This window comes from Physeter macrocephalus, chromosome 12 (genome assembly GCF_002837175.3).
Source record: "Physeter macrocephalus isolate SW-GA chromosome 12, ASM283717v5, whole genome shotgun sequence".
NCBI classification, from domain to species: domain Eukaryota; kingdom Metazoa; phylum Chordata; class Mammalia; order Artiodactyla; family Physeteridae; genus Physeter; species Physeter macrocephalus.
Genome location: NC_041225.1, coordinates 67601458 through 67620001, shown reverse-complemented (window position 1 = coordinate 67620001; position 18544 = coordinate 67601458).

Sequence of the window (18544 nt, the reverse complement as noted above, 5' to 3'; positions counted from 1 at the left end):
GGCCGCAGCGGAGGGAGGCCTGCATACCACAAAAAAAAAAAAAAAAAAAAAAATCATTCATGAGCATGATATACACTACTGATACTATGTATAAAATAGATAACTAATGAGAACCTACGTATAGCTCAGGGAACTCAGTGCTCTGTGGTGACCTAAATGGGAGGGAAATCCAAAGAAAGAGGGGATATATGTATACGTATAGCTGATTCACTTTACTGTAGAGTACAAACTAATACAATATTGTAAAGCAACTGTACTCCAATAAAAATTAATTTAAAAAACTCATTCATGAGCATGAATGTTTGATCCCTTTTATTACCAAGTACTATTCTGGTATGTGGATATACCAAAGTTTATATATTCACCATTTGAAAGATGTCTCACTTGTTTGAAGACTTGCTTATTAAGAATAAAGCTGCTACATATATATACACTACCAAATGTAAAATAGATAGCTAGTGGGAAGCAGCTGCATAGCACAGGGAGATCAGCTCAGTGCTTTGTGACCACCTAGAAGGGTGGGATAGGGAGGGAGATGCACGAGGGAAGAGATATGGGGAGATATGTATATGTATAACTGATTCACTTTGTTATAAAGCAGAAACTAATACAACGTTGAAAGCAATTATACTCCAATAAAGATGTTAAAATAAATAAATAAATACATACATACATACATACCTGGGGGTGGGGGGGGAGAATAAAGCTGCTACAAATTCTGTGTATGTTTGTACAGATTTTTTGTATGTTTTGTGCAAATGTAGGTTTTCATTTCTTATGAAATTGATGTAGCATTGACCTTATAAAAACCACCAAGAAATGCCTGCATCATTTTTCATTCCCACCAATAGTGCATGAGAGTTCTAGTTACTTCGCATTCTTGAAGTACATGGTATTTTTAGTTATCTTAATTTTAGCCATAGAATGTGTGGAGATATATCTTGCTATTGTTTTATTTTGCATTTTTTTAATGACTAATGTTTTTGAGGTTTTTATTTTCATGGGTTTATTTGCCATCTGTTTATCTTCTTTGGAGTGATGACTGTTTTGATATTTTGCCCATTTATGTGCTTTGACCTAATGGCGCATGTATTTATTTTATTCATTCCTTGGCTATTATTTCGGCTAGGCAAATAAATCAGGTTTGAAAATTATCTTCTCTCAGATCTTTGAATATATTTCCACATTTTTTCTTGTGTTAAATTTGCTAGTGAATTTTTTTTCTGATGCCAATCTATTTCTTATTTTATGAAGATTTTTTTGGTCTCTGGAATATTTTAGAATTCTTTTATTGCTGACGTTCTCAAATGTCACTGCTTCATTTTGAGTTGTGACTGTGTGTGTGTGTGTGTGTGTGTGTGTGTGTGTGTGTTCCTTCATAGCACTTAGTGGGCCCTTCAGTATGGGATTTTAAAATAATTTTTTCTGTATCATTGTCATTTTCTTGCTTCTTACCTACTGGAATTCTTTTATGTGAATATGGAACTTCTGGATCTGGTCTTTGCATACCTTGATTTGTATCTTGTATTTATTGTGCTGCTATATAATTTTGACATTCTGAGATCATTTTAACTTTATCTTAATGTATTTTTATTTGTTTCCATCAGGCAATCTGACTCCTCAGTGTCTGCTTTTAACTACCAAGCTATACTGTCTTGAAGACAGTGATAATGCTAAACGATAGTAATATTCTCCATAAACATAGTTTTAAGACTTCTGGAGATGCTAAGCCACAGTGAAACATACAGAACATGAATGAAACTGATTTGATGCAATTAATAATGGTGCTATAATGTCTGTGCTGTTTTTTGGGGGGGAGAAAGTGGGGGTGTATTATATAGAAATTATAAAACAATTCTTGTAAAGTGAGGAAAGTACTTATGTTGATATAAAATACAATGCTAAAAATATATTCTTAAAATTGGAAAGAACACTAGAAATCTTTAACCTACTCCAAATCAAGTGGCATCTGCTTATACACTTTGAGCAATAGTTCATTACTATGTGAATCATTCCACTACTGGGCAGCTCTAACTTAGAAGGTTTTTTAAATTTGGAGTTGAATTTAGTCTTCATATAATTTTTACCTATTTTGAAAATGAATTGTCACAGTAGAAATAGACAGTACTTCTACCCTTAGTCATTAAATCAAACTTCTAAACATCAGCTTTTCAAGAATTTTAAGGCATCTGGTACACAAAGCTTCTTGTATATAGTAGCATTTCATTCTTTCAACTTAGTCACATGACAGGATTTATTTTTTAAATAGTGCTTAAAATGTTCCTTCCTGACACTCCTACCTAAATCAGTCTTTTCTGAAATTTATTTTTAGAGCCCATATTGCAATTTCTAATTATATTGTTATTTGATTTACTATTTAATAATCTATCTTATTAAGCTGTATGCTCCATGATGACAGCAGGCACTATATCTCTTTGCTTTACCACTGAATTCCAAGGGGCTAAAATAAAATCTTATAAAAATAAAGAATTCAATGCATAAAGGTAGATGAGTAAATACATTAATAAATGACTTATTTTACTGATTCCTCTCTATCCAAGCTGATAGGTCAAATTATTTCTTGTTCACTTTTGAATAACTCATATTTCAACAGTAATCATTAATATAAAGTGAATAATGTATTTCAGGTATAATTTAACCAATGTAAGATTCAGTGAACTATTCATTCCCTTGAAAGTTATAGTTGTATTAGTGTCAGTTACCTGGGCACATGGTGGATTTTCAACACTTTTTGGTTCTTTCTTCTAACAGCTATAAAAAATTTCATCTTGTTATTTTGCTTGATCATTTCAATTGTCTGAGTCTTTTGAGAACATTGATTCTGTCACTCAATATATTCTCATTCAGATATTTTTACCTTTTGACAATTGAGTAGGCAGTTATCCATTTTAATTCAATTTCGTGATTAAAACATATTTAATAATGTGTCATGACAGATTAAAATAGAAAGATTCGAGCTTGCCACTTGGAAATTTCATTGCAGACTGAAGACAACATGATTTTTTTGTTATCATCACTCAACTACTAAAAAAAATCCACAAAAGAGTATCACCACCCACCCCATCATTTTCTTACTCTCTTTTCTTTAAGGGTAACATGACTTTGTTAAGTGTCTTGTTGAGATCACAGTCAACCTTTTACAGTCTTTCTTTGTTCTAACAGTATTATAAAGATTTTTCAAAATGCCAATGTGCTGAAATAGGCACTGTATATTCTTATTTAATCCATGTGCAAAATAGCACATGAAAGTATTATATGAATTTAAGGTATTAGTATTTTGTTATTTGTAACAACCAAACAGATGATAGCAATGTTAATCTACTCACGGATTCATATTGATGATAATAATAACATTGCTAGTAGTATGAATAGTATGTTGAAGAGAATATTTTCTGTAATCAGAGAGAAAGCCTGGAATTATAAGAGCATAATGAGTGTGTATATATTTGTGAAAGGAAAAGAGTAAATGTGAGGCTCATTAACATCAGTTTGGTCATGAGAGTTCACTGAAGACTATATTCTCACAGCTGACTTTTCTATAGTATTCATTGATTGTTAAAGAGACTCTCATACAGGAGCTTTTGAGCCTAATTAAATATTAACTAAAATCCCAATCTCTACCTTGTTTTCCCATAAGGCAGAAACTAAAACAGGCAGTTTCTGAGTTATCACGTTATTAAGGAGTATAAGCCCAGGGACCAGCAATGAAGGACTAGGGAAATGAATTGGGGAAGAAGAAAAACAGATACTCAGAGACATTTGTAAGTTGCCTTCCATCAAGGACAAGTTATTGTTCAGTCTTATAGAACTGGCCCCTATTAATAAGCCTAATGAATTTCAATAGGGGCAGTGGTAGTGGTGGGGGGTAGTTGAAGGAGAAAGGAAATAATTTATAAACCCACTCCCAACTCTCGATTTTACTCCATGGGCATACACTTCACATGGGCAAGTATTGTCCCTCTGTGCTTCAGAGGAAGCACATGGGCAGAGAGCAAGAGACTCTGCCTGGGCATGATTCTGGATGATGGTAAGTGAAATTTGCTTGAAAGTGCTTATAAACCAATGGAAAACTGGCTGCTGAAGCAGCAGCTAGAACAAGAGATAGACAAGGCTAAGAAGGTCTGAAATACCTGATACAGGTACCAAATAAAATTTCAAGGTCTTTTCTTTCTACGAATAATTCACTTTAATAAAATTTTTTCTCATGCTTAGAATGTCTAAGACATTGTGGAAGTACAAGGGGTATAGATGTAAAAGTAACTAAATCTCTACTTACAATGATCCACAGTGTAGTAAGGGAAAGAGTGAAACAACTAATGGCAGACAGTATGTCTGAGTAAAATACCAAGAAGGTTAGAGATGGGCAAAGTTAATTTTGGATTTGGGGAAGGAAATTTTGGATAAGTTTAACAGAAATAAAGGCGTTGATCTGGGGCTTACCTGGTGGCGCAGTGGTTGAGAGTCTGCCTGCCAATGCAGGGGAGCCGGGTTTGAGCCCTGGTCTGGGAAGATCCCACATGCCGCGGAGCAACTAAGCCCGTGCACCACAACTACTGAGCCCGCATGCTGCAACTACTGAAGCCCGCACGCCTAGGTCCCGTGCTTTGCAGCAAGAGAAGCCCCAGCAATGAGAAGCCCGTGCACCTCAACGAAGAGTAGCCCTTGCTCTCCACAACTAGAGAAAGCCCGTGTGCAGCAACGAAGACCCAACACAGCCAAAAAAAATAAATAAATTTATTAAAAAAAAAAAAGACATCGATCTGGTACTTGACGTATGACACACAGAGGTGCGGTTCTGACCGCTGTTCACAGTCTGAATAAAGGCACTGCAGTTTCAGACTATGAAAGAAAGTTTCAGGCGTGGATGTGTATAGTTGGGTGTGGCTGGATCAGTGAGAAGCAGAAGACAGACCTGGAGTATAGGATTACTGAAATCTCATACTGAGCCTCAGTACACAGTAGAGTGCCAGGAATAGAGTAGTTAGTAGATATTTGTCGAATGAGTAAGCTTTGTTGGTATGTCAGCAGCTGTTACATATACACACATAAATGAGTTTGAGGTTGTGCTTAGGAAACTCTGAGTTAAAAAATGAAGCAGGATTCCTTGTTGTTGGACTTTTCAGAGATTTTGATGAGAAGTATGACTGATACCTAATATGTAGCATTTAAGATTATTTTAATATGAAACTGATTATTCTACCAAATATCTTGTGGGTTTCTTGTTCTGTGTGGTATATATTGATATTTTAGATGATGGTGTGCTTGAATAGAGTATATGTATGAAGAGGAAGAGAGAGTGGAGTGAGTGAAAACTTAAGTGAGTATATATGAACATTTCAAATAATATTCAGCAATATCTTATTTAAGGAAAAGTTTGGAACAAAATTGTGAAATCCCTGAGTGATAACTCCTCTTGTTTTCTGCTGTTTGTATATTTTTCTATTCATTACCTCAATGGGAAAATGCATCCCATCTTGCCTCAAGTAATAAGCTTACCATTCAAGCTCTGGTCCCCTATATTCAGTCCAGCCCTCAACACTAGTTACTTGACTGATGCTGGACCAGTCTTTTCTTATTTGACAAAGAAGTAGGAATTAGAGATAGGAGAGAAGGAGAGAAGATGAAGGAAAATAAAGAAAAGAAAGAGTTTATAAGTCAGAAATTTAAAAAATGAAGGAAAATGGAAGGGAAAGAGGAAGAAAGGAAAAAGAGAAGAAAGGAGAGAAGGAAGAAAGAGGAGAGAAGAGAAAACAAAAAAAGAAAAAACATAGTTGAACTAGAATACTCTTAAGACTGATCTCTTTTAATACTGTGGAATGGGCATAGGGCCCTGAACAGATCTCTTTACCTCTGAGGTAGTCAGTTCATTTATTTGTGGAATGTAATTTGTGGAGGTTGCACAATGACTTTCAGTTACATAATTTTCTGATTTTTATGAGTCACCTATAAAACCCTAGGGATTGTAACAATTCTCTAGAGCCCAGAAGTGAATACCAAGGGGAATTAGCTTGTGTACTAAAGAATCATTCAGGAAGCAATTTTGTCTGTCTTGAGGGCATATTTTATGTAATTACTTATATGGTCTCCTTAATGAAGAGCCACACCCAAGTAGTTGTCTCTCGACTTGGAATTGTGTTTCAAGTCTATGGAAATATTTTGACAGCCAATAGAGATTTATTAAACCTACATACTAACATCTGCTTTTCTCTTTAATGTTTCAAAGAAAAGGATTAGTTAGAAAAGGAGTATATATGCAGTGAGTGGATTTCTACTTATGACTCAATTCAATGAATTAAACTGTAGATTAAATATTAGTTTGAAGGCCTGTTTTCCTTCCAGGATTTCCATTCCCTTTTTATAAAATACAAATGCTGAAAATTCACCATTATGAAAATTCTAACTAAGCTAAATATATTTCTTCATATAGTCAATAAAATTTAGTGACACTGGCTTCATCATTTTTACCATAAATATTAATAGTTTATCTTTCAAGGTTTCTGGGCATGTATAATCTATTGAAATATAAGTGATTTGTCTCAATTATTATTGATTTGTAGATAGGTAGCTCAGCTTTTCCACCAGCAATGCAACTTATTGCATTTGTTAAGACATACAATAAGATGTAAGTAATGTATACATGAAATATTTCAAAGAAATGAATAGCTAGTATCCCACTAAGCTTCCACTTGTCAGAATTTGTATCTTGTTACAAATGTTAGCATTAAGAATGCTGACTGTTTCTATGTCCTCAATAACACATTCTAATCTGTCACACAACATATGAGCAAAGGATCAGCAGAGATGGATGATGAATGATCAAATTAAAATCCTTCCCAGTTTTAAAGCAGATATTTCTCACTTTATGAGAATTTATCCATTCACTATTATTTTACAAAAACCGATATACAAAAGACAACTAAATTCAAATTTGCAAAAAGCTGCAAGCTTAGAAGGTAATTTTTAACTTCTCTCTTTTCCCAGTATTAATAGTAAAATAGGTAAATAAATCTTAAAATATGTAACAATAATAACTTCATGGATACTTCTAGTATCAGTCACAAACTGACTTCGAAACACACACACACTTTCGCATAATATATTTGGCATGGGTAAAATATATGGATGCCACAACACAACCAGTCCCACACAAAGAGATGAGGAGTTTATGTATAATGGGATCTCCTACAATTCTAAGCAAGAGGGAAGGTTTGATTAGTAAAAACACAGCTTTGTTGGGAGTACACATACCCGTATTGACTCAGATTTCTGCAATGTAAATTAATATAGTGAAAGAAGCATTTCCACTGATGAATCATGAAATTGTTTCAAGTACTTTAGTAAGCTCATTGGGCATATTGACTCACTGATTTTATTTAACTAAAATTGATAGAGACACGATATAATGTATAAAAATAAGCCTGCTACTGCACTTGACCTTCTGAAGGTCTCTGGTAACCTAGAAAAATATAGGAAAAACTGAAACATGAGGTATTCTGAGAACTGTTATTGCATACGTGAAATCAGGAGAATACCGGGGGGACAGTAATATTTCAGGCTCATTAGAAAGCAGTAGCTTTTGAGACATTTTTATGTCAAACACAGCCGCTTCTTCACTTGATATATATCAGCAAGGGAAGATTTAAATCCTCTTTTAAAAACTGTGGTAAAATTCACAAGTGTCTCAGTATAAAATTTACCATCTTAATCATTTTTAAGTGTACCTTTCAGTAGTTTTAAGTGCATTCATGTTGTTTACAAATATCTCTTTGAGACTGGGCTTTCAATTACTTTGAATATATACCAAGAAGTGGGATTTCAATTATTTTAGATATACACCTAGGAGTGGATCATATGGTAATTCTATTTTTGTTCCTGAAAAAAGGAACTACCATACTGTTTTTTGTAATGACTGCTTCATTTTACATTCTTACCAACAGTGCTGAAGGGTTTCAGTTATTTGACATCCTCACCAACAATTGTTGTTTTCTGGGTTTTTTTTAATTAATTATTTTTTTTTAATAACAGCCATCCTAATGGACGTGAGGTGGTATCTCATTTTGGTTTCAACTTGCATTTCCATATTCAGAATCTTTTCATGGACTCAGTGACCATTTGTATATCTTTTTTTTGAGAAATGGCTGTTCAGATCCTTTTCCCACTTTTTAATTAGGTTGTTTGTTTCTTGTTGAGTTGTAGGAGTTCTTTATTTTTTTGATATTAACCTACTATGAAATATATGATTTGCAAATATTTTCTCTCATCCCATGGGTCACCTTTTTACTCTCTTGATTGTGTCCTTTGATGCACAGTCTTTTAAATTTTGATGTAGTCCAAATTTATGTATTTTTTCTTCTTTTGCCTATCGCAGTGTCATAGTCTAGAAATCATTGCCAAATTTAATGGCATGAAGCTTTCCTCTATCGTGGTTATTTTTAAGTCATTTATTTTATTTGTAAAGTTCGTTATTTTTATTCTTATATACAAGAGGTTGTATAAGTTCACAAGAGATCATGAACAGTTCACAGAATAGTAAGTGAATTGAATTGGTCATTTGAAATTGCCAATTTAAGAAATTTAACTTTATAAGCATCTTTGAATTACCCTGTCTGTACACCCTGTTTCCATCTACCACCCCTTTCTCTGAATTAACACTAGTCTCAGTCAGTTATGTATTGGAAACACTTTCTCCAGATTTGCAGATTTTCCTCCTTGCTTTATTGTATTTTTAATCAAAGACCTTAATTCTAATAGATGTGAATTTTGAATTCTTTTCCTATGGAGTTATATATTTAATAGATTGTTAAATCATTCCTTACTCTAAGATCACAAAGATACTATTTCTGTATTTTCTTTTAAAAATGTTTACAGTTTTGCCTTTCACATTTAAGTTCTTGTATCCATGTGGAATTTACTTTTAAGTATGTTGTGAGAAAAATATCCATTTTAATATTTTCCATATGGATAACCAAGTGTCCCAGTAATACTATTTAACAGTCTTTCCTTTTTGGAGCATCCCTTTTGTTATGCATTGGGTTTGAAATAATGCATATGTTTATTTCTGTCCTCTCTTTCCTGCTGCACTGTTCTGATTTCTCTAACCCTGCCCCAATACATTGCTGTATTTGTATAATACTTTCTTATATAGAACAGAGTAATACACCCAACTTGGTTCTTCTTTTCCTAATGCTTTGTAATTACAGGTAAATTTTACAATCAGCTTATCAGACTAGTGGAAAAAAATTGCTGTAGTTTTGAGTGGAATTTGGAAAAAATCTACAAATTAGTATCTGGAAAATTTACATTTTTTTATAATAGTGTCTTCCCAGACATTAACATGAAAGGACCCATTACAATTTATCTATACATCATTGACCCCTGAGACAAAAAATTCCTCCAGCTCCATTTTTTTTCCTCAAGACTGCTTTGGCTATTCAAGGTCTTTTGTGTCTCCATACAAATTTTAAGATTTTTTATTCTAGTTCTGTAAAAACTGCCATTGGTAATTTGATATTTTGTGTGAGAAGGTGCAACGAATAAGTCTGATGTGTCTCTTAGGCAGTGCACATCAATTAATTGTGATCATATTTTCATTGTCTTTCTCTTCTGCTACCTGCCTTATAGAATGTTCAGTAGCTTATTAACACCACATACAATAATTGATCTGGTGATGGCCAGAGAGGAAAAATTGTCCAGTTGGTTGTCTTTACTCCTTCCTTGTAATTTTTGTTAATTTTTTTTTTCTGAGGGGGAAAACAGAAGAAGGAGCCTTGCATTATCAAAATAAGTGTGTATATTAACTCTTTTCTTAAAAATAGAGGTTGGCAACAGGATGGCTATTGAAGATGTTGACCTGGACATAACAACACATACATAAAAATATGACCAAATAAAGTTGTAATTTATTTTTGCAACAGGATGATAGGAATTTCAAAATCAAGTTGTTATGGGGTAAAAAATGTGGAAAAGTTTATTAAAAAGTATAAGCTAAAATAAGTCAATCACTTGTATTGAGCAAAAGAGAGAAAGTACTGGGATTAATGAACGGGAAATTGCCTACTTAAGATGTGGGGTATTTTTAAGCTTTTAAAAACTTATCCTAGAATTTAATGTGTGATGTATTGAATTACAAGATAATCACCAGTCCTTATGCTAAAATATGCAGTATGTATCAATGTAATATCCAAATGATTTTTATCAATCATCACATATATGAAAGTTTTGAATCAGATTCTCATTTTGGAGGAATCTTTAAAGGGAGGATGTTAATAAACAATTAAAGTAAGAATTGCCTCATACAAGGAAAAAGACAAGTTTATGTCCTTCGGAAAGAGTTTAATATTGAAAGATATGTTCTAAGATGGTCATTAAAGAAGATGTAAAGATTAGCTCTAAATTTAAATTCAATTGAATTTTTAAGTTTTTGAAAGAATTTTTTATTGAAATATAGTTGACTTACAATATTAGTTTCTGGTGTACAACATACTAATTTGATGTTTTTATAAATTATATTCCACATAAAGTTATTTTTTAACATCTTTATTGGAGTATAATTGCCTTACAACGGTGTGTTAGTTTCTGCTTTATAACAAAGTGAATCAGCTATACATATACATATGTCCCCATATCTCCTCCCTCTTGGGTCTCCCTCCCACCCTCCCTATCCCACCCTTCTATGTGGTCACAAAACACTGAGCTGATCTCCCTGTGCTATGTGGCTGCCTCCCACTAGCTATCTATTTTCCATTTGGTAGTATATATAAGTCCATGCCACTCTCTCACTTCGTCCCAGCTTACCCTTCCCCCTCCCCATGTCCTCAAGTCCATTCTCTACATTTGCATCTTTACTCCTGTCCTGCCCTTAGGTTCTTCAGAAACTTTTTTTTTTTTTTAGATTCCATATATATGTGTTAGCATACGGTATTTGTTTTTCTCTTTCTGACTTCTTATCTGTAGTGAGATGGATGGACCTAGAGACTGCCACATAAAGTTTTTATAAAATATTGGCTATATACCTTGTGCTGTTCAATTGCATCCTTGTATCTTATTCTGACCACAAAAATAAGGATTACTAATATTGTCATGTAAAAGCTTGTGTCATTTTCAAAAGTCTATCTAAATTGGGAGCTATACGTCAAATAAAGACTCTTAACATGAAGTAATGTGGATAATAATTCAGAGAAAGAAACATGCAGCCAACTTAGGTGTGAGAAATGTTAGAGGTGACTAAAGGTAAATAAATACTTTAGGAGCAATATCACAATCAAACCTTATTTCTCCCAAATATGTTAACCAAAATCACAGAGATAAGAAATTCCATCTTTAGTGACAGATGTTATTAAATTTGGCAGAAATAACCAAAGAGGATATATAAGAGTGTTGAATATGTGACTATTCTGTTTCTTTCTCACTGGCATTTTTTTGGGGGGGTAAAGCAGAAAAATAATGGAATACAGCTATTAGATTTAGGAAGTCCTTGAAAAAAATTGTATGAAGTAGGGAGGAAGAAATGAGCACCAGTATGTATTAGAAGATATAACCGTGGTAACTTGACCCCAAGATTGTAGGCCTTAATTAGTATATGTGAACTCTATTTCTAGTTTCCCTGTTGCCAAGTGTACTGTACGATCAGCAGCATTAAATATTGCTTGATTTACCCATATATCTTCCTATCCTGAGATAATCAGAGAAGGAATGACTTCTTCAGTGGTCAGGATGATGCAAAGCAGCATCAGAATTTACTTTCCCAGTAAAAATAAAGATATTCAAAAACACTTCCACTGTTTGAAGTATAGTAACAGGTATCAGATTATCAGAGTTCAGGAACTATACTTTATAATAACTAGAAACTACTGAATAAAATATATCTTATATCTGATATCAAAACTGAATTTGCTCAAAAGGAAACAGGAAGGAAAAAAATTGGTGCTAAAATTCAATCCACGTATCCTGCTAGCATAATCCCTGCTTCTCTGGAGAGGAAAGATGGCCTGTTAACCAAGAACCAAGTCATACGATGACAGCTAATTTTGTAACTTGACTCTACAGCCAAGTTATTACGTAATGGTTTCAGGTTTGGCTTGAGTCACAGATGAAAACTTAGAGCTCTTAATACTCCCTCGCTGCTAATTTCTCCCTTAACCTGTGTGAGGGGATCAAAAATAGCACAAAAGGCAATTAGAAGCTTAAAGTAGCAGTCCATGTATAGGGATGCCATGTTAGTAATAGGAAACACAGAGGGGAACCTTGTTCACTTACCCTCCATCTCTCAATATAAGAAATAAGATACCTCTTAAAAATAGAGCTCTGCAGGTTCCTGAGTCTCTGAGCCAGAAACAGTAGATTCAATGGAATTTTTAGACAGAATTCTGTAATCCTTCATGGCCACCATCCTCCAAAGGAAGTATCAATGACCAGAGACCTGAACAGACATTTCTCGAAAGAAGACATGCAAATGGCCAAGAGGTATATGAAAAAATTCTCAATGCACTAATCATTAGGACATTTAAAATCAAAACCACGATAAAGTATCATCTCATACCTGTCACTACAGCTGTATCAACAAAAACAAAAGACAGCAAGTGTTGGCAATGATGTGGAAAAATTGGAGCCCTTGCATGCTATTGGTGGGAAGCGAAATGGTGCAGCCGTCATGGAAATCAGTATGCAGCCTCCTCAAAAAAACTAAAAATAGGACTATCATCTGATCCAGCAATCCCACATCTAGGTATTTATCCAAAAGAATTTAAATCAAGATCTTGAAGAGATATTAGCCTCTTATTTTCATTGCAGTACTATTTACAATAGCCAAGATTTGAAAACAACCTAAATGTCAACAGTTGAATGGATAAAGAAAATGTGGTATATACCTACAATGGAAAGTAATTCAGCCTTAAAAGGAAGGAAATTCTGACACATGGTACAACATGGATGAGACTTGAGGGCATTTTGCTAAGAGAAATAAGCTAGTCCTGGAAAGACAAACACTGCATGATTCCTCTTACGTGAGGTATCTAAAACAGTCAAATTCATAAAAACAGAGAGTGGAATAGTGATTGCCCAGGGACTGGAGGGAGGGTGGAATGGGAAGTTACTAATTAACAGGCATAAAGTTTCAGTTAAGCAAGATAAATTAACTCTGGGAATCTGTTGTACTATGTTGTACCAATAGTCAACAATAGCAGACTGAACACTTAAATTTTTTGAGTATAGCTTTCATGTTGTGCTCTAACAACAATGAAAATAAAAGAAGGTGGGAAGCTAATTAGGATATGATATTTAGGGAAATTCCCTGAGGAGATACTATGTAAATTAACATCTGAGAGGTGAGAAGGGGTGAGTAGTGTTAAGTATATTAAGAAAATGGTTTTAACAGAAAAAGAGGAAGTACAAAGTACCTGAGGAAGGAAACTGAAGGCCATTGTGGATAGAGGATAGTAAAAAAAGAGAAGAACATAAGCTAGATGGGACTGGGTGATGGGGCTTTGTGGATGAGTAACTTCTGATGCCATACCCTGAAATCAAAATTTGGGTTCTTATTTATTGATCTTCAATTTTTTCTTGCCCTGTTTATATTTGCTCACAGAGATTTGTGAGTATTATTTCTTTTACTCCTCACCCTTTACATCTGCTATCCATAAATGAAAGTCTTAAATTTCATTTTATTTTACAGAATCTGATACAAGGCTTTCTATAGCAGTTTGGTTTTCACATTTCATAAACATCTAGTTCATAGTTCATATGGTATAACTTATTAGGCTTATAACTTATTAGCCAAATTAAAAAAAAACATTTAATAGGATGTAAACAACAGAGCACAACTTACAGACATATTTCTTATTATTTTCAAATTTCATTGGTTGGTTATGGGCATATAAAATCTATGAGATGCCATGGAGGAAACAGCAACCCATACTATTTTCAGTTTCTCCCTTTCTAGTGCTAATCCAAAAAAAGTTGTTACCTATATGATCAACATTCCTCCAGATTTCATTTGTTTCTGGATAGATTGAAGTTAGAACCATACATCATCAACACTGTCTACCACTTTTCACCTTAAAACTCCCATCAGTGAGTGACACATACCCAACAACCTGACCTGAACTTGCAATATAGTCATAGAATTGTAAGGGAACTTAAGAGAGCCCCTGATCTTTTGGTTAAAAAAAAAAAAAAAAAAAAAATATATATAATATATATATATATATATATTAAACTTACTAAAAAAGAATAATTGAACAATTGCTGTGGGGGGGCAGGAGATATATGTAAATCCCTGTACCTTTCTTTAATTTTTCTGTGAACCCTCCCCAAAACAAAAACAATTGCCAAGTTCTTTAACTGTTCTCTTGGGTTTTCAAAACATGAAACAACTAATTCTTCCTGAAAAACTCAGTGTCTTTTCCTCCACCTATTGATTCTAGCCAGTTGCTCATTCCATGATCTATTCCTGAACCAAGATTACTCTGTAATAAAGGTTAAGTAACATCAAAAGACACACAATTAGTTAAGTAACATCAAAAGACATCCTCAACTCATTCAATTAACGACTCAATTTTATGGACCAAAGTAGGGGACTAAGTCCATTCGTACCCCAACTAACTTGCATATCCTTTTCTACAAATCATGGGAACTCAGGAAAGTAATGAGAAACAATAAATACTCACATGGTAGTCTTACAAAGACAGTAGTTATCAACAAAATATTTTTTCAGATAAGAAAGCTTTTCAAGATATATATCATCTGTAGCATTACTGTGTATTCACTTGATCTCATACTAAATGCCATTTGAAGATGGATATTTCTTTTGAAATTATGCATGGGAATGCTAAAGTAATCAGTTTTCATTTCTCCTTTCTTTTGTTTTCACCCTCTTTAGCTCTCCTGTTAAAATCAGTCTGAATGGCAAAGATAGGCTGCCCTTGTCCTTGTTTCTTGCCTTATCACTACCCTTAGAAAAGTGCCCAGAGGTTCCTTTTTCAATCTTTGTATTATTTCTCTGTCTTACTTTCTCTATTATCTGTCATTTCTCAAAAGGGTAGAGTTGGCAAACCTTCATAATTCTAGGATATAAGCTAGGAGGGTGATAGGTAGCTAACAGATTATTGAGTGGGTTTGAAGTAAAGAAGAAAAAGGAAGCTATAGAACTTTTTAGGTATGCATTAGCTCTTCAAAATGTCTAATAAATTGCTACTCATTCATTCATGTTCTACTCATCCTTTTCAAGACAACACTGTTAACTTTGCTCTTTTCAGTAGAATAAGTGGAATATTCAAGAGAACTTTAGGATTTATTAATTCACCTCATCATTTTCTTGAGAAAGACTGATCTTTGAAAGTAGCTGACTTGGTAGAACAAATACCTTTTATTACTGTAGAGAAAGCATCCTTTACGTGAAAAGATTGAAAGCAGTGGGACTTCCCTGGTGGTGCAGTGTATAAGACTCTGTGCTCCCAATGCAGGGGGCCCGGGGTTTGATTCCTGGTCAGGGAACCAGATCCCACATGCATGCTGCAACTAAGAGTTCGCATGCCACAACTAAGGATTCTGCCTGCTGCAACTAAGACCTGGTGCAACCAAATAAATAAATAAAATATTAAGTAAAAAAAGAGTGAAAGCAGTTAGTTGGATGAATAAGTAAAAGCAGAAGAGTGTTTCCGTCAATGTGGGATATTTGAGAAGAAATACAATGTCAAAAAACTAAGGCATTCATGGAAATAACACTTATGTAACTAAGCAGATTCCAAAATTGATTGTGATAGCTCTATAATTTATTCTAATTATGTGATCACTGAGAGGAGATAAGGAGAGTATTATATTGACATAAGGGGGCAATGATGGAGCCACAAAACCAAGCTCAGTAAGTTACGATGTTTGGATATGTTGGAGCCCACTGTTTTCCTTAATAAAATCAAACTGAGAATACCCAATGTAGGCAAAGGAGAAGGAGAGAGAATCATCTTATGCAAAAGATTTTTGAGTCTAGCATTCCCAAAGGTTTACTTCCTCTGAGGCTCTGGTGTTTACTGCTTATGATCTATGTGACCGTGAATAAATTGCTTAACTTTTCTGTGCCCCAAGTTTTCTCATCTACTAATGGACTTATGAATAGCACTATCAATTAGTGGTGTTGATAAAATGAAAAGGCATAGAACTTAGAAGAATGCCCAGAATATTTTATTCTATTTTTATTAATGCTTTTGCTACTACACAGGTCTTAGTGGGATACTCTTTCCCTTTAATGCTCCTCCCTAAGTGGTCACCTGAATATTTTTCCCAAACAATCTATAACTGATAATTTTTAGAATAGATCATTTAAACAAAGCCTTATTAAACACTCAGAGCTAACAGACGAGAAAACACTGAGCTATAGTACATAATTAGATCATGCAGCTTGTAAAATGTAGGTCTCTCATCTTCATCTTGGACTGGCCTTAAAGATCTTTCAATATCTAGCAGCTGGTCATGGAAAGATGGTAAAAGCCTTCATAAGTTCATTTCTAAATAATCCCTAGGAGAGTTCAACTTCTCAAAATCTAAATGTAAGGCCATAATTTACAAAGACAGCTGAGAAATTCCTTTTTGATCTGTTTGATGTATTGAAGCCCTCATTTTAAATTTTTGTTTCCTCTTTCAAGACATCCCTCTTCCATAGATGAAATAGAAAGTGTTGTCTCTCCTCTTCGAGGGAGAGCCCACCATTATATAGGTCAGGCCCTTATTCTGTGAACTGCAGACAGTCACTGTGGTCAGAATGCAACATGGCACCACGGACCTCCTTTCACAGGGCAGCCAAGAGGGACAAGACTTGTACAGAGCAGGTAACCACAATGGGGAATCATTGAAGAGAAACCAAAAGCTAATTCAGGCAAAAAGTGTTTCCCTCACTGACAGGTTGAAGTGTGAGAAATGTCTAGTATTCACCTCTATGGATTAAGAATGAGGTCTTTGCTAAAATGAAAAGCTGTTTGGCAACAATGCATTACTGTAACTTCAGCCATGGGTATAACAAGCTTAATGCAAGTTGGTGTATTAGAAAAGCCAGTTAGTAACCCAAATGGAATGCAAGATGGGATAGGAAAAGACTCCGAATGGATTGTGGACTGGGCCACTAGCTTCTTACTTTAAGAAGGGTAGTGGTAAAATATTTTGGCTAAATAGAGGACAGCATGAGTCCATGAGTCAGACATTGTAGCCATAAGGCAGAGGGTCGATGGGGAAAGGTTTAGACAGGGTAGCTAAGAACAAGCAAAGGGAATGCAAAGCTCTAGTTTATAATCATTAATTATATGAGTGACTGAAACTATAAACAGACAAATATCAAAATCTGATAAAGCTAGACAGAACTTTAGAGATCAAACCTTTTGAACATTCCTGCCTAAAATTTTTGGACAGTTCAAAAAGTGGCCATGCATGTGGAATTTAAAAAATACTAGAGTTACAGGAGGAGACATATGTTAGGACAAGATTCACATACAAAAAAAAGACAGAATCTCAAGTGTGGTTAATGCTTTTTTTTTTCTTTCTCTTATCTGTTCAGAAAAGGGAAAAAAAAAAGAGATAAAGAGGCAGCATGAAAGAGGAGACTGCCTCTGTAGCTAGAAGTATTTATAGATAACCCTTTGGAGAGCATAGTGGAGTGGCAGGGTTAGAAGGTACAATAGTCCTTTTACTACGATGACATTCAGGGGAAATTGCAGGCACTGCCACCTGACTAGCACTTAAGTATCTGTAGTGAACTTAGGCATTTACTATTGAAAATGAGTAATAAGCCTGTGTTAAAAAGATAACTCTGCTCTCTGTGTAATATATAAAAGGAGGTAATGAAATTAAATCCTAGGCCATCTTATCCAGATTGTGCTAGCCTCAGCTATTTGCCTGGCTTTGGGCAGTCACCTAGAAATTAAATGCTATAGCCACAGAGGATTAGAATTAAAACGCACCTGAGAAGTTTCTAGGCTGAAAGTTCCATACTCAAAAGCATGTAATTGGATAGACACACAGTGTCTACAATTGTTCATTTTCACTGTTGGTATTTTTTTAAAAAATTTTCTGTCATTAAAATAAAACCTTTAAGATTTTTAAATAAAATAAAAGCTAGGTCATTAAGAACTATCTGTTCCAGGTTTGCCTCTACCTAGCTACGTGATTGATGAAGTCACTTCATCTCTGTGGGGTCACCCTGCTCCCTTAAAGTGTTGCACTTTATATAACACAGCTTCTCTCTTCTAAGACTGCATGGTTCTGTATGGGAGGCATGGCTAATGCTCATGTTCTAAGTCTCTTTTTATCTTCCCAGCCTCCTGTTAGGCAGGACCATTGGACTTATTGTCAGTGTGCTCTGAGTAGACGTGACATGGTTCCCTTCTAGGCAGAACCATAGAAGAGCAGAGTGAGAACACCATGAGGACTCTTACCTCGCCACAATGCACGTGGTAGTTGTACCTTCTACATGATGCAGTCTCAGATTGTGCACCCTCTGTTGGCTGGGTCCCCGAGTAACAAATGAAAAGAAAGTTTACCTGCC